We start from the raw sequence: 18,739 nt of genomic DNA on the forward strand, positions 1-18,739 counted from the left end.
CCGACGCTCAATCCACTGAGCCAAACCAGCCAGGGTAATAATATCAAAGTGCTTTGTTATATTTGTTATAGTGTCACTTCTAATTTACAGATTAGCAAACTGAGACTAAAAGCACATGAGAGGCTGCCCAGTACCTCACAGCCAATAAGGGATAGTGCAGACAATTAAATCTAGATCTTTTATTTCTAAAAACCCCATATTCTTTCCACAATAATATACTGCCTCTTTTTTCCTGAAAACCAGAAATAAATAGTAAAATTCTTAAATACCATGGTTAAAATAGAAATTTCCCCAAACCAGTGTTGAGACATCACAGTATTTATAAAAATAAAAATAATCTTTAAAAATTATTGTTGTTATATAAGTTTATATTGGACAGAATCATATTTGAATCCCCTAAATTCTTAATATAGAATCTTGGCAGTGAGAAGGTGCTCCAAAAGCTTCAGATGAACTGTATATTATGACAGAAAAAAATAAGAACCTATAGAAACATATGAAAGACCTAATCCAGATAGGAGGCATCACTGAAGTTCACTCTGAGGGGGTATTTAATAATAAAATACAATACAATATTTCACATATTTACAGTCTAGTAGAAGAAGAAATCACTAAAGTAGTAATTACACCACCACTTATCTATTTACAACTGAGGTCTATTCACAGTCCCTGAATATACCATGTGATTCCAAACTTAACTCATTTATTTGTTCATGTTACTCCTTAGCCTGAAAATGATCTCCTTTTTCCTGTTTTATATTTTTTCAAAGCCTAGCTCAAATCCTATTTCTTACAGCTCACCAAGCCCGCTACCTGACTTTTTCAGTCATTGCAAATGGGTTTCAATCTTAAATTCAAGTTTCATCAGTTGGTAATGGTTATCTAAAGTGTTGTCTTGAGCAGGGTTTTGAGGTCAACTTCGGGTTTAGGAGCAAAGAGAACCATGAGGGATTAGAAGGACGACCATCATGGACAGTGAAGGGGAGAGGGGGCATCAGATGTAGAACACTGATTTGACAAAAAAGTCCATGACATTTTCTTCTTTCATAGTATTGATTTGACACCAAATATAGGTCTAGAGCATGCATTTAACACTGGAAATGTTATACCTATATCATTATATAGATTATATATATATATATATATATATATATATATATATATATATATATATATATATAATTTCTTCAAGTATGACATAAGATTCTTGTAATGAAGAATCATAAACGCTTCTTTATGCCCATAGCAACTAGTCATGCCTTACAAAATAGGAATCTGCTGATAAGATAAATGCCATCTTTAGAATTCATTCTTATTACTATTATTCATAAATTCTATTTATCTCTTTGCTTCTCAAAAAATTAACAATATTAAATCTATTTTGAAGGAAATTTGTACAAACTAAAAAAGAAGTAAATATATTGTCTTTATTATCTCCAGGTTCAAATTACACATTAGGAAATTAGTAACACTTAAGAATTAAATATATGCTTGCCAAATAATATAGAACAAAGGAAAGATAGGTAAACAAGCATTTTAAATGGATTTAAATCTTTAAAAATTCCAAATCTATATCTTTTAAAATATACTTTATTACGTACTAAAATTTTTGTGCATTTTAAATAGATTGCATATTCTTGCACATAGTAAATATTGAAGAAATCCATGTTGATTAGGTTAGAGTTAACTAGAGATATAGTTCCATTTTATATTCCCCCTGCTAAACAAATGTATTTATCATATTCCATAACAGATCACAGTTTGTTATACATTTAAGTGCTCATCCTCTGTGCCAATAAGACTATGCCGGAACAGCAAATAAATTTGGTGTGTTCATTTAAATGATTCTGCAAACCACAGGCTACCCTGTTGCCTAACGATAAGAGGGCCTCAAAGCCACCTGAACACCATTATACTGCCTTTTTTTTTTTGGACTAGCATGGTCAGTACTGTCAGGATCTGAATACTGAGAAGAATGAGAAGGAAAAGTATACCTCAGCCATAATCATGAAAAGGGGTTTTATTAATTCAGGCACCAATGACGATGTGGCTACATTGGAAGGAGGATGGAATATAGGATATGAAGTGCTTTATCTGCTCCAAGACCAATGCTGGTTTTGGCACTTGTCTCACTCCAGTGAGTTGCAAAAAAACAAGCAGGTGCTAGCAATCTGAGAGACCACATGCCAGCTACAGCTGCTTCAAACTGATTCAATTACATCTGCCTGAATAGTCCCAGGACATCAACCAGTTGAAGAGATCCATAGGTTGCAAGGAGACCTAGTTTATCCTGGGAAAACCACCTGCAAATCTCCAGGTTTGGGTAGAAGTGATCGTTCTATCCCCAGTCACAGAAAAAAATACAGAAAAATGTAATTTAATTCATTTTGAAATTAAAAATTGGTTGGAGAGAGTACAAATGGTCCCTTTGAATTTTTCTGTTTTAAATCTGACAGTAGCAGAGGTCTTAAGGATACCTTGAAACAGCTTGATTTTGTGAGAACAGTTCCCAAATCATTGGGTACAGCACATTTACAGAACATGCTCTTGGGATCCGGACTTCGCTCCAAACCTTGTTTGTACAAAAAGGGGCCAAGCAGCTGGGAAATTCTGGAGTGGAGTGTGTCCTCATTAGTTCCCATCTGCCACCAGAACTCAGCTCATGGCAAGTTTGGCTAAGTCCTGGTGTACTCAGGTCCAAATGTGGGTCAGTTTTAATTACACTATACAGAATTCAGTGTGCAGTTTTTAAATCCTTATTATACAGCACAGAGGAATGGGCATCTCCCCAACTAATCAATTTTTAAAAGTACATATATAAAAGTTTTAAGCCAGGCTAGACAGACAGTGGGTGGAAAAAAATCTTATATATAAGTACGAGGTTTACTTAAGAGAATTATTAGTGAAACTGGGTCATGAGCAAGTTCTGCTTTAAAACTTCAAAGTGAGAAACAAACTGTTTCATTGTTGAGATATCAAACTTAAATAAGGTGCACAGTGCCCCTTACTCTTTAGTGTGAAAGAGTAACAATAAGGGTGTGGCCAGTTTACAGTAAATATCTACAGGAGCACTGCCTTTCACAAAAGCATAAATAGTCCCTATTTCATCATTCTTCACATCTAGCCCCTTCAATGTTTATCACTCATGGCAGAATTGTAAAAAAGGAAAAGAACCTGTTAACTACCTGATAAAAGTAGAAAACAAAGATGAACAAGAAGGAGAGAGAGAGAAGGAGAGCAGAGTGCACATGTGCTTAGTAGCAGACCCTGGGCATGACTTGGCTCTTCATACCATCCACACAGACTGAAACCAGGATCAACCCATGCATCGATGTTCAGAATCCTTCCTGTCCAAAAGCTTCATCAGATGCAGGAGAGTTAAAACACTAAGCCTTCGAGACAATGACCAGCAAAAAAATTCAGGAGTGACGATGTAGGAAGTCAATGTTGGGAACTTATACAATTGCATAATGCACCATTTTTGATAGATAAAATGTCCCTTGGCACAAGCACTAATAAGAAACAAAAACAAAAACAAAACACCTTAAATGCTCAAAGTACTTTTTAGGCTTTTAACTGAGTTGTTATGCAGCTTATCTATTGAAAATGTGGCAGGAAATTCTGGGTTTAAATACTAACATTTACTAGCTGTGTGATCTTGGGCAAATTGCTTATTCTGAGTTTAATTTTTGTCACCTGTAACTTGGGGAAAATGACGCCTACCTAATAGACAGTTGTAAGGATTAGCAATGATATATATTAAACATCTGAAATATGAAAGTCACTCAATAAATGTTAACTATTATTTACACAACTATTATGAGTTATATTGTGACCCCCCCCCAATACCCCCAGAAAGAAAGCTATGTTGGATTCCTAACCCCAAGTACCTCAAATATAACCTTATTTGGAGACTGGGTCTTTAGAAAAGTAATCAAGTTAAAAGTGAGATCATTAGAAAGGACCCTAATCCAATATAACCGATGTCCTTATAAAAAAGGGAAATTTGGACACAGAGACATAAACACATAAGGGAAGATGATATGAAGAGACACAGGGAGAGGATGGCCACCTATTATACAAGTCAAGGTGAGAGGCCTGGACCATATCTTTTCCTCACAGCCCTCAGAAGGAACCAAACTTGCCAAAACATTGATTTTAGACTCCTGGGCTGTGACAAAAATTTCTGTTGTTTAAGCCACCCAGGTTGTGACACTGTTATAGCAGCCCTAGCAAACTAATACCCAACTAAATAAAATTTTATTAATTATTAATATTTACCTTGACTCATCATAGTCAAAACTGTTTAGTTAACATTAGGCAAGTCAACTTTATTAACTCTGCTAAGTAATGGTCTATCCATAAATTATCTAGTGCTTTTCCCCTTACTTGTTTTCTGATTGCTGTTCAGGAAGATATTGCTGCATTATAAACAGCCTGACAGAAAAAAGAAAAAAAAACTGGTTTACTATAATTAAGATCATCTAGTGTTTATTAAATATAATTAGGGAAAATCATACATACGCATTTACAAATCTACTTTGCTGTTGAGGGAGTTTGCATAGGAGAGTATCAGGGCATTTTACCACACTAATTTCCTTCTCAAGAAAAAAAAAAGACAGCCTTGTATACGTCTATCTGCAAACCCAGGGCTTCTTAGATTGCAACAACCTTCCCAACAGAACCACCTTCAGCTCACTAGAATTCATGTAAGAGTACATGGTTTAATTGACAAGTATGGATTCTTTACTGTTTGCAAAAGATTGGTTTTAAGGGGTCTGACTTTCAAAAGAGACAGTGTGATAGTTGTCGGAAGTTGCATCAACAGCACATCCATTGCGAAGTACGTTTACAAAATCAATTGACCTTGTAGCAGATGTGATTATTTCCATCTTAGTAATGCATAGCTAGAAATGGTGAGTCTAACCACACTGATCTGAGATACTCAACTGTAATAATTGAAGACTTAACTTGGGCAAAATTAACTTTCTTAATGGGTTAATCTCACACTTCTTCCAAATTCTTATAGTGCACATAATGATAACTTTTATATTTTAACATAAGGAGAAAGGAGAAAAGTAATATGTAGGCAATACTAGTGAATGTCATGCACTAAGTATTTTGTATACTTAATCACTTACATACATTGTTTAAAAGATAGACGTTGTTCCTGCCATATTTCAAATAAGAAAACTTGAGGCTTAGTAAGGTTAGGCACCTTGATTAGGTCACATAGCTATTAAATTGTGGAAGTGGGATTTCAGTATATGTCATAGGGACCTCAAAGATCCTAAATTCAAACACGGACAAGAGATTTAGAGTTCAGAGATCCTTGGCCTTCAAGATGCTGATTTATTTAAGGTATGTACAGACTCTCTGAAAAAGCATCTGAAGTCACTTAGATGGTACTGTCTTGCTAAACCTGATTCAGTTTATTCTTATGAAGAAACTACTATTCACAAAGCAAACGGATTCAATCAATTCATACAAATTAATCCCGTTATAAGAACACCTGAAGGTCTCTTAGATTCAATGTACTGATACCTTGTCTTATGGCTAGTGTTCCACAATTTGACATAGTCCATTTACTTCCTGGAGATAAACAATAAAACAATCAACTCTCTAATCACTAATAGAAAAAATATTAACTTTAATATTTTAATTAATATTAACTTTAATATCATGAGGTATCTCACACTAGACCAAGAATCAAGTGCTCTGTATTCAAATCCTACTAGACTGTATAACCCCAAGAACATGAATCAAGCTTATTTTCTTCCCATGGATGAAATCAAAATGTTAGATAGTCATGTATGACTAAACTGTTAACCATTTCTCATGCATTACAAATGAAATACTATGTGTTTGTTATTTTACTGTGCGGTTTTATTTTTTGGTTGTAAGAACTTGTGTATTGAAATATAATCATTTCTGTTTAAAAAAAAAAAAGATGTTAGATAAACTACCATTAAGGTCCCCTCAAGTTCTAAAACTATATGATTTCTAGAATCTCTTCTCAAGCTCTACAAGCAGAGGAACTTGAGATAGAACATTTAAGACAATCTATATGACAATGCCCAGACCAGGATCTCTGCTCCCAGGCAATTAGATGGTCTTTCTTCAGTTTCTAAGTTGTAGTAGTGGTGATAGTGGTGATAGAAATAAGAGAAATGTCGCTAAGATTTATTGAGCACTTGCTGTGTGCCAAGCATCAAACTAAGAATTTTACATGTATTGTGTTATAGCTTACTCAACACAATAACATATGGAGTAGATACTATTATTTTTCCCATTTCAAAAAAGTAACAAAGGAACAGAAAGATCAGGTAACTTGACTGGGTCTATATTAATAATAAGTGGTGAAGTCAAAACAAGCTCTGTTGACATACTTTTGTCTCCTAGTAGCCTGTGTGCTCTCTGGAGGAAGGAGTTTGTTTCATTGTTATCCTATCACTGTGTCAGGCAAATAGCAGGCATCCATTTACAGTGTGGAATAAAAAGAATGAAGGAATTGAGGAGGGGAGGGACAGGAGAAAGGGAAGAATGAAAGAAATTATATCTACACAAGCTATGTTCTAAGTAAATGTTGACTTCCCTCCTTTATTTCTTTAACCCTGACATCACAGAAAAATCTGCAATTATGCCCAGAAATCCTGGGGCTTGGTGATTTATCCCTCTTTGGGATTCCATACTATAATTACTAGCACAAGTCACTGAAGAAGCGGCTATTACTGGTGTAGAATTCTAGCTAATACATGTTCTTGGCTCATCTCTTAATTTCTAACATTGAGAACAACAGGGGAATATAGTTTAATCTACCATACTAAGGTCTTAATAATAATAATAATAATAATAATAATAATAATAATAATAATAATAATAATAATGTCCTTGATATTGGCCTCTCATCAATTAGCGTAAACTAAAGAAAAAGAAAAACTGGTCCTAGAGGAAAGGTCCTTCCAAGCCTAGCAGCACCCATGGATATCATCAACCAGTGGTACCAGATTTAAGAAGCCTAAAGAAGATGGCTTGATACAATAGATATTGACTCAATATGCAGCCTCTACCATTCATATGTGATTAACTCTTGCCACACAAAATGGAACTTTAGAGTGGCCTACCTAAAGCAGGGCTTAATTACCCTATTTTGACTCTACCACTGTTTGACTTTATTGCTACTCATTTACAGCTAAAATTTCATAAATAATAGAAAACATAGTTATAAACAAGTGTACAGTAAACACAGGGCCTATTTATCAAAAAGTTACAAATTTTTAATATGATCTGATTCCACCTGACCCGAGGAATGTCAACATATATTTTTTTGCATGTTTCAGAGAGCCAGAGATGGGGGTATAATTGGGAGAAAAAGAGAAAGGGGAGGAGAGTTGAGAGAGATGGAAGAGAACATGTGATTGCTCAAAAAACCTACAGCATTAATCATATAACATAGAAGATTAGCTTATTCCGATGCTGCAAAGTATTTCCAAGGTGACAAGTTCCATTCAACTTAGTCATTAAATATCTCAGCACTGTGTGTAGAATAAGAATAATATAAAGACTTCTTATAGTCAGCAAAAATGAACATTAAGAATATTAAAAATAGTGTGATGTCTATTCTTGATTATAATGAGGATCAATTCTTACATATCCATTTCTCACTTTAAGGATAAAATTTATCAGTAGTCTCATCTCTGTCTAATCAACATTATGAGAATTAAGGAACTCCATAAAGATCTATCAAAAATATTTAATGAGTAACAAATTCCTAGGACTCTTTAGCCCTCTATTTCTAATATAATCCCAGGTATGTTTTATTCATATACACATTCATTTAATATTTACTGACCACGTACTATTTACAAGGCATTATATTAAGGGGCTGTGGATAATCTCTATTTACCTGAGCACCTATGTTTCCTCCTGTCAAAGATGTTAGTTAAATTTATACTATGGTTATTTATTTTTAAAAAACAGATCTCATTGCATCAATAAATGGAAAAGATACACCAGCTTTAAAATATTATGTTACTAAACACTGATAGAAAAGCCTTAGCATTTTTAATATGTTAATGAGAAAAATGTCAGTCATTTGAAGAAGTTTTCAATATGGGGAATTTGGGATTAGCAAATAAATTATTTAACTAAATATTTTTATATTGAGTTGCAGCTTTTAATATTGCATTATAGAACTCAAATAGTTAAGATACCATCTATAATAGCTTGTCTACATTAAAAATATAAGTATTTGTCAGAAACTATACACAGCTATTAACCAAAAGAAACAACATTGCTGACAGCAACACTTAGGAAAATACCAGGTACCTCGAATTTGATTAAAGTAAAGGATAATATTCCAGCCTAAAAACTACATCTGGATTGTATCCCATTTTCTAAGATTGCTATGTAATTTTCACTTTTTCTTCTTTCTCACTTCCACCCAACTACAACAGAGACACATGCCCAAATCAAGAATTCGTCTTATACCCTTAAATTTTCTGAATATGCCCCATGTGTCCACTAATAGCCAAATGCTTTCAAATCTGTTCAGCTAAATGGATCAATAACTACATCCAGCATCACACAGTGGGGTTGCCAACATGGTGAAATTGAGCCAAAAACAAAACGTGTCTACCAGGATAAAAATTATCACCAACCCACTTATCTGAAGAGATCTACTCTCCCCAGGTATCCTTTACAGAAGTTAACATACATATTATCTAGGGCAGTGATCTAAAAAATATCTGAGACTCAGAATGATTTAGAGAAAATATTTGGGAGCCAAATCAGTGAGTTTTACAATAATCGGTGCAATAGTTCAAGGTCTACCTCAAGTAACAATCTTTCAAACTCAAGAGTACACAAAATAGGTAACACCACAAGCAAACTGCTAACATGCTTCTCTGCTCCCTCACTTATATGACACAGCTGCAAGCAACAATTGAGCAGGTGCAACCAAGCTTTTGAGAATTCCTGCCTGCTGCCCAGGCACCACACCACCACACAGTTGATATTTTAAACAGGTGCAAACATTTTTTTTCATTCCTCTACTGCTTGAGACAGTGCAGCAGACAGTACATCTGCAACACTCTTTACCTAAAGCAACAATCATAAAAAATAAACTCTAATGCAGGAAAAAGTTTGAACATAAAGCAATAATGTCAAAAAAAGTGGTTTGCAATAATTTGACCCCATATCAGCAGTTGCTTTAACAACATGGTTCCATAAAACATTCTCTAATGTTTTACCAGCTGAATGCTTTGTAATTAAAACTGTTCTGCCACATCAAATCTTAGAAATGTTTGATTCTTACAATAGAGTGAAATGCAAGGTATGTATAAAATGTACTATCTTTTGAAGCTGTCAATATAAGTACTCAAAAATTAACATTTTCGTATTATGAAATTTGTAAGCAATTTTAATACACAAAAAAGTAACATGTCAGTTAACACTAAATTTACATAACTATAGGTAATTCACATACATACCTATGCAGCTGTAGGGTACAGACAGACTTTAGATTTATCAGGTACCTAAAAGGCAAAACAAATAGATAAGTAAATAATTAATTTTCTAAATAGAACCAGTATTATATTAAGATAATTTCTACAGATAAGAGTCAAGACTGAAGTGCTTAAAGAGGTAAGTTATTTTATATCTACATTTTCCCAAGAGGATATTTCAAATCACCTTAAATTCATATGTGTGAATACACACACACAGAGTCTCCTTGCAGTGTAATCAAAACAAGTACCAGCAAGGAACTAAGGGTAACTGTGGTCTTTGAAGTGAAAATGCTTTCACTACAGATAAAGGCAACTACTTAAAAAAAATTTTTTTTGTTTGCTTTTTTCCAAGACTATTGCCCTCCTAATACACATATGCCTACTACTCTTTAAAATAAAACCACTCAGATTCATCTGGTGAGTAAGAAAGATGATTTTGTAGAGAAGTCCACAAAAATGCATAAATAAATAAAATACATTTTGAATGTTTATTAACTTTAGTTACAACAGCAAATAAATGTGAGATTGACTGCTACAAGAGGGCATGTTTAAGCCACACCAGATATAATGCTTCACCTAAACACTTTTAGAAAACTTACAATGAAGTGGGTATCAATAAAGAAGACAACTTAAGTCCAGCTTAAGCAAAAGTATGCAGAGTTTACAAATGAGAACTGGAATACATTTGCATGTAGGTGGAAACTGTATTGTAACATGCAGTCACCACACTACCATGACCCTTAAAAATATTTCATAATTCTTCCTGAAAGCAAACTGAACTGTTTAATTTATATACTTTTTCTAAGCATGGTGGAAGACAGTAATATATTAAAATCAGTAGTCTATATAATATATTAATCAGTAGTCTATATAATATTTGCTTAAGAGTGTGTAGAGAAAATAATCAATTTTGATGATGGTTCAATAAAACACCATTTTCACACACTTTACATGAGTGTGTGAATTACTAAAAAGATTCTGGAAACCTATTGGGTAATATGTATCAACAACTTAAAGTTCAAAATCTGTACTCATTAATTAGTTCTAGGAATCTGTCTTATACAACTGAAAACAAACAGCTTTATGTTAAAAAGATAAGATTTTGATTTAATATTTATAGTAATTTTTCCACTACCATTTAGTCCTCTTATATCCCCCTGAACCCAGCAATCAACACACTGTTGTAAATAATCATGAGTCCTTTTTCCTCAGTCCATCCACCTCCTAACCTGCCCCACCCCCCGCGACTAGCTGTCATCTGCTCTGCATCTATGAGTCTGACTCTGTTTTGTTTATTAGTTCAGTTTGTTCATTAGATTCCACATATGAGTGAAATCATATGATATCTGTCTTTCTCTGACTGGATTATTTCACTTAGCATAATGTTCTTCAGGTATACCCACACTGTTGCAAATGGTGACATTTTCTTCTTGTTTATGGCTGAGTAGAATTCCAGTGTGCAAATATCCCATAGTTGTTTTATTTACTCATCTATTGATGGATACTTGGGCTGCTTCCATTTCTCGGTGATTGTAACTAGCACTGCAATGAACATAAATAAGGGTGCTTATATTCTTTTGAATTAGTGTTCTGGGTTCCTTCAGGTATATTCCCAGAAGTGGGATCACTGGGTCAAAAGGCACATCCATTTTTTAATTTTTTGAGGTATCTCCCAACTGCTTTCCACAGTGGCTGCACCAGTCTGCATTCCCACCATAAGTGCAAAAGATTTCCACTTTCTCCACATCCTCGCCAGCACTTGTTTGTTGATTTACTGATAGCTATTCTGACAGGTGTGAGATGATATCTCATTATAGATTTAATTTGCATTTCTCTGATGATTAGTGACATTGAGCATCTTTTCATATGTCCATTGGCCATCTGTATGTCTTCTTTAAAGAAGTGTCTATTTAGGTCCTTTGCCCATTTTTTAATTGGGTTGTTTCTATTTTGGTGTTGAGTTTTACTAGGTTCTTCATAAATTTTCGATATTAACCCCTTATCAGACGTATTGGTGAATGTCCTCCCATTCTGTTGGTTCTTTTTCCTTTACTGTGCAAAACCTTTTTAGTTTAATACAGTCCCATTTGTTTCTTTTTTATTTTGTTTCCCTTACCTGCGGAGATATATCCAATAAAATATTGCTATGAGCAATGTCCAAGACTTTGCTGCCTGTTTTCTTGTTCGATTTTTATGGTTTCAGGTCTAACATTTAAGTCTTTGGTCCATTTTGAGATTATTCTTGTGTATGATGTAAAAAAGTGGTCTAGTTTCATTTTTCTGCATGTATCTGCCCAATTTTCCCAACGCCATTTATTGAATAAACTACTTTAGCGCACTGTATGTGCTTGCTTCGTCTGTTGCATATTAATTGACTATAATGGTGTGGGTTTATTTCTGGACTCTCTTTTCTTTTCCATTGATCTATATATCTCTTTTTATGCCAGAACCATGTTGTTTTGATTAATATAGCGTTATAGTTTAATAATAGGTAATGTGATTCCTTCAACTGTTATTCTTCTCAGGATCCCTGTTGTTACACAGGGTATTTGTGGTTCCATATAAATTTTTGAAATATTTGTTCTCGTTCTATGAAATACATCATTAGAACCTTGATAGAAATTGTGCTGAATCTATAGATTGCTTTGGGTAGTATGGATATTTTAATGATGTAATTCTTCCTATCCATGAACATGGTATGTGCTTCCATTTTTTTTTGTATCTTCCTCAATTTCTTTCTTCAGTGTCTTATAATTCTCCAAGTACAGGTCTTTTACATCCTTGGTTAGGTTTATTCCTAGGTATTTTATTCTTTTTGAAGCAATTATAAATGGGATTGTTTTCTTAATTTCCCTTTCTATTAGTTTGTTATTGGCATATAAAAATGCAACTGATTTCTGGGTATTAATTGTGTATCTTCAAATTTCATCAATTCATTTACCAGATCCGGTAGTTTCTTGGTGGAATCTTTGGGATTCTCTAGGCACAGTATCATGTCATCTCCAAATAATGACAGTTTTACTTCTTCCTTTCCAATTTGGATGCCTTTCATTTCTTTTCTTGTCTGATTCCTGTGCCTAGGACTTCCAGTACTATGTTAAATAAGAGAGGTGAAAGCAGACATCCCTGTCTTGTTCCTGATCTTAAGAAGAACACTTGTAGTTTCTGCCTATTGAGTATGATGCTGGCAGTGGGTTTATCAGATATGTCATTTGTTATGTTTAGGTATGTTCCCTCTATTCCCATTTTGCTGATAGTTTTTATAATAAATAGATTCTGGATTTTATCAATTGCTTTTTCTGTATCTGTTGATTTGATCATGTGGTTTTTATCCTTCATTTTGTTTATTTGGTGAATCACATTTATTGATTTGTGAATATTGCACCAGCCTTGCATTCCCAAAATAAACCCCACTTAATCGTGGTCTATGATCTTTTTGATGCACTACTGTATTTGGATTGCTAATATTTGCTGAGGATTTTAGCATCTATTTTCATCAGGGATACTGACCTATAATTTTCTTTCTTTGTAGCATCTTTATCTAATATTGGAATTAGAATAATGCTGGCCTTGTAAAATAAACTTGGCATTCTTCCCTCTTCTTGAATTTTATGAAATAGTTGGAGGAGAAGAGTTAGTTCTCAGAATGTTTGGTAAAATTAACCTGTGAAGCCATCTGGTTCAGGGCTTTTGTTTGTTGGAAGTGTTTTTATTACTGCTTCAATTTCATTAGGTGTAATCTGTCTATTCAGATTCTCTGATTCTTCCTGATTTAATTTTAGAAGATTGTATATTTCTAGGAGTTGATCCATTTTGTCCAGGTTATCCAACTGTTGGCATATAATTGTTCATAATATTTTTTTACAATCCTTTTTATTGCTTTGGTGTCAGTTGATACTTCTCCTCTTTCATTTCTGGTTTTATTTCTTTGGGTCTGTTTCCTTTTTTTCTTGATTAGTCTGGTTAAAGCTTTGTCAATCTTGCTTATTTTTTCAAAGAACCAGCTCGTAGATTCATTGATATTTTGTATCATATTTCTGACTCTATTTCATTAATTTCTGCTCTGATCTTTATTATTTCCTTCCTTCTGCTCACTTTAGGCTTTGTTTGTTGTTCTTTTTTCAATTTCCTTTAAGTGTAAGGTTAAATTGTTTATTTGAGCTTTTTCTTGTTTTTTTTTTTTTTTGTGATAGGTCTGTAATGCTATGAATTTTTCTCTTAGTATTGTTCTCCTTGTGTCCCACATATTTTGCATTGTTGTGTCCCTATTTTCATTTGTTTCAAGGTATCTTTTGATTTCTTCCTTGATCTCATTGTTGACCTATTCATTGTTTAACAACATGTTATTTAGCTTCCATGGTTTTATGTGTCCTTCAATGTTCCTTTTGTGATTACTTTCTAGTTTCATAGCACTGGGGTCAGAGAAGATGCTTATTATGATTTCAATCTTCTTAAATTTATTGAGATGTTTTGTGTCTTAACGTGATCTACCCTAGAAAAAGTTCCATCTACACTTGAAAATTATGTATATACTGCAGCTTTAGGGTGAAATGCTGTGAAGAGATCAGTTAAATCCATTTGATCTACTGTGTCATTTAAGGCTGCTGTCTCCTTGTTGATCTTCTGCCTGGAAGATTTATCCAATGAAGTCAATAGGGTATTAAAATCCACAACTATGACTGCATTTCTGTTGATCTCTCCTTTTATGTCCATCAAGATTTGCTTTACAGTATTCCCTCACTTATCATGGGTATTAAGTTCCAGACACCCCTGCGAAGTAGGAACCTTACATTTATTCTACATTCTAAAACCTACGTAACTTTAACAACATACATATACAGTACCGTAAAATCCCACGACATAGTGAAAAATCCACAATAAATAACTAAATATATTTTTTAAAATCCCACGATACAGTGAGGCCACGATAAGTGAACCGTGATATAGAGAGGGACTACTGTACATATTTAGATGCTCCTATGTTGTGTGCATAAAGGTTTACTATGGTTATATCAAATTTTTGTATTGTTCCCAAATAGCCTTGGTTTTAAAGTATATTTTGTCGGATATAAGTACTGCTATGCCAGCTATTCTTTTCTTTTCCATTTGCATGAAATACCTTTTTCCAATCCTTTACTTTTAGTCTGTGTGTATCTTTTGATCTGAGATGGGTCTCCTGGAGTCAGCATATATATGGGTCTTTTTCTCTTATCCATTCAGCTATTCTCTGTCTTTTGGTTGGAGTATGTAAGCCATTTACATTTAAGGTAATTATTGATAGATATATTTGTTGTGCCATTTTATTGTTAGACTGTTTCCTCTCTTTTTCTTTCTTTCTCTTTTTTGTCTTTTTTTTAAAGAAAGCCCTTTAACATTTGTTGCAGTACTGGTTTGGTGTTAACAAAATCCTTCAGCTTTTTCTTGTCTGGGAAGCTCCTTAATTCTCCTTCGATTTCCAGTGATAGCCTTGCTGGGTAAAGTAGCCTTAGTTGTACATCCTTGCTTTAAATCACCTTGAATATTTCATGCTACTCCCTTTTGGCCTAAAATGTTTCTTTTGAGTAATCTGATGACAATCTAATTGGTGCTCCCTTGTAGGTAACTCCCTGCTTTTCTCTTGTGGCTTTTAGGATTCTCTCCTTGACTTTAAGCCTTGTCATTTTAATTATGATGTGTCTCAGTGTAGCCCTTTTTGGGTCCAACTTATTTAGGACTCTCTGAGATTCCTGGATTTGTGTGAATTTTTCCTTCACCAGATTAAGGAAGATTTTGGTCATTATTTCTTCAAATACATTCTTAATCACTCGCTCAGTCTCTTCTCTTCTGGTATTTCCATGATGCAGATGTTGTTATGCTTCACATTTTTTAAATGTTTCTTAAGCTTTCTTCATTTTTTAAAATTCTTTTTTCCTTTTGCAGTGTTGCCTCGGTGTTTTTTCCTACCTCATCTTCCAAAACACTGGTTAGATCCTCTGCTTCATTTAACCTACTCTTTATTCCTTCCAGTGCATTATTTACCTCAGATATTACATTCTTTATTTCTGACTGGTCCTTATTTATGGTTTCTATGTCTTTTTTAAAAAAATTGTTGAGTATCCCTATAATCATTGCTCTAAATTCTGATAAATTGCTTGGCTCCATGTCAACTAGTTCTTCTGAAAAATTTACTTGTTCTTTTATTTGGGGTTTGTTTCTTCGTCTTTCCAATGTGGCTGCTTTGTATTTTCCCCCTTAGTTGTTAAACTAATTAATCATTAAAATGATCAGTTGTTAATCTAGTCAATCTGTAATCAGCAGTCGGGCTTAAGCACCATAGGGTGAGGCAGAGTAATTTCTGAAAGCAGGGCTATTGCTTTCCCTCAGGCTAATGCCACTCAGAGAAGAATGCTCTGCCTGAGAATAATGTCTCCTACAGTATGGGGAACGACTCAGCACAGGGACCCTAGAGTATATTCCTTTAGTTTTCTCCCCAGAGCCACCAAATGAAGACTTGTCTCATGCGTCTCTAGTTCACTCTGCCCTCCCAGATAGTTAGAAGGAGTGGGGTGAAGAGGATGCAGTGTGGTGGAGGTGAGGCTGTGGTGGTAAGGCACCAACTGTGGCTGGAAGAATGAGCAGTCCCACATTCACGTGTGGCAGATAAAAGCCAGGAGGGACTCCTAGAGAGTGATCCAAGCCCTAGGCTAGACTGCACAGCTCATGGTTCCATCACCGGAATAATAAGCCTCATAGCTTCAGACTGTGAAAACCAGGGGGGGTTAGGGTGGTGGAAGAAACTGCCCATCTCTCAGGGAAGTCCATTTAGAGGGCCCCGGTGGTCTTAGAATGTATGCAAACCCACCCACTCTGGGAACCATTACCACGGCAACAGCTAGAGGGGCACCAGTCGCATAAGGGAAGCAGGTGAAGTGACTGGAAAAGGGGCAAGTGTCGGGTAAGTGGCATTGTTCCCTCTCTGATCCCTACCCCAAAGACAGTACTACAAATAGGTGAAATGGGTTTCTCAGCACTGATGTATACCTAAGGCTCTGCCCCTTACAACATTAATCGGTGTGGCAGCTCTAAATAATACACAGAAGCAAACACAAAAAGGCTGTCAAGTTGAGGAGAAAAATAAGTATATGGCCCCAAATGAAAGCATAGATCAAAACTCCAGAAAAAGAACTAAGCAAAAGGGAGATAGCCAACCTATCAAATGCAGAGTTCAAAATACTGATGATAAGGATGTTCTGAGAACTCACTGAATACAACAAACACATAAGGGAAGAAATGCAAGCAACACTAAATGAAATAAAGAAAAATCCACAAGAAACCAATTGTAAAATGAAGGAAGCTGGGGTTCAAATCAATGATTTGGAACATAAGGAAGAAATAAGCAGTCAACCAGTACAGAATGAAGAAACAAAAATTCAAAAAAGCGAGGAGAGAATAAGATGACTTTGGGACATCTCCAAACATACCAACATCTAAATCATAGGGATGCCAAAAGGAGATGAAAAAGAGCAATGACTTGAAAACTTATGTGAAAAAATAATGAAGGACAACTTCATGGAGAAGGTATCTCTAACATGAAAGAGCTCTGGAGGCTTTCTTATCCTTATTGTCTACTGTAATATTATGTGTATAATAGCAATTACATTGATTTAATTCTTTGTCATTTAAATATTTCTTGTCTTATTTCTGTAACAATTTCATGAGACAGTCCCTTTATTTTATATTTGAGGAAATTAAGACAGAGACATTTTTATCAGTTTTTCTAGCTTCCATGTCCCATGAGTGACAAAACAGAGACTTGAGCACAATTGTGAGTTCTCGAAGTTGGTGAGGAAATGGACATACAAGTCCAGGAAGCACAGAGAATCCCAAAGAAGCTAGACCCAAAGAGGACCACACCAAGACACATCATAATTAAAATGTCAAAGTCTAAAGATAAAGGAAGACTCTTAAAAGCAGCAAGAGAAGAGAAGAGAGTTACCTACAAAGGAGTTCCCATAAGACTTTCAGATGATTTCTCAAAAGAAACTTTGCAGGCTAGAAAGGGCTTGCAAGAAGTATTCAAGTGATGAAAAACAAAGACCTACACCAGTATTACTCTATCCAGCACAGCTATCATTTAGAATGGAAGGGCAGATACAATGCTTCCCAGACAAGGTAAAGCTAAAGGAGCTGATCACCACCAAGCCCTTATTATATATTAAATATTAAAATGTTACATATGAAATGTTAAAAGGACTTATTTAAGAGAAAGAAGAAGATCAAAACTATGAACATTAAAGTGACAGCAAACTCATATTTATCAACAACTGAATCTAAAAAACAAAAACAAAAAACAAAGCCCTGGCTGCTGTGGCTCAGTGGATTGAGCATCGGCCTGCGAGCCAAGTGTCGCTGGTTCAATTCCCAGTCAGGGCACATTACTAGGTTGCATGGCAGGTCCCCAGTTGGGGGCGTAAGTGAGAGGCAACCACACAGTGATGTTTCTCTCTCTCTCTTTCTTCTTTCCCCTCTCTCTAAAAGTAAAATAAATAAATAAATGATTTAAAAAAAAAAAAAAACTAAGCAAACAACCTGAATAGCAACAGAATCATAGATATGGAGATCATATGAGGGTTATCAGCAGGGAAGGGGATGGGGTAGAATAATGGAAAAGGTACAGGGATTAAGATGCATAATTGATAGGTACAAATCAGACAGGGGGATGTTAAGAATAGTAAAGAAAATGGAGAAACCAAAGAACTTATATGCATGACCCATGGACATGAAATAAAGGGGGTTGGATTGCTGAAGGGATGGGGATTATGGGGTGGGGGATGGCAAAGAGGAAACATTTGGGACAACCGTAATAGCATAATCAATAAAATATACTTTAAAAAATCCACCAAGTATACCCCATAGTGAGAAACTCATTCTCACTGTTTCCTCATAGAGGTACAGCAGGGTCTCTTATTTCACTGCTTTAGAACCTACACTAGTAATTCAGCAACACATTTTTAATCATTTTAGTAAAGCATTTTTAATTAAGCAAAGTGAAATGATGCCAAGTACAATTTAGGTCTGCAAATCTGTTCAGACTAGTACAGACTAATTTTTCACTAAGTAAACAATATTTAGTGAGCATCTATTATATGCAAAGTGTTGTGCTTGAAGTTATGATATGCTAAATATAAATTGGTATCCATCTTACCCTCATAGAGCTAACAATTTAAAAGTGCTAAAAATATGTAAATATA

The 18,739-nt window shown here is 34.8% G+C and overlaps 1 long non-coding RNA gene across 1 annotated transcript in view; it reads right to left on the reverse strand.

Annotated features, from left to right (window-relative positions):
• The window catches only part of LOC150021572 (uncharacterized), a 558,841-nt gene that overhangs the window by 251,490 nt on the left and 288,612 nt on the right, over positions 1–18,739 (reverse strand). Inside the window, exon 3 of the long non-coding RNA XR_016508586.1 lies at positions 9,492–9,536. This is a non-coding gene — a long non-coding RNA (uncharacterized LOC150021572). The remainder of the gene's footprint in view (positions 1–9,491; positions 9,537–18,739) is intronic.

This window comes from Furipterus horrens, unplaced genomic scaffold, assembly GCF_987537825.1.
Source record: "Furipterus horrens unplaced genomic scaffold, mFurHor1.1.pri manual_scaffold_1, whole genome shotgun sequence".
NCBI classification, from domain to species: Eukaryota; Metazoa; Chordata; class Mammalia; order Chiroptera; family Furipteridae; genus Furipterus; species Furipterus horrens.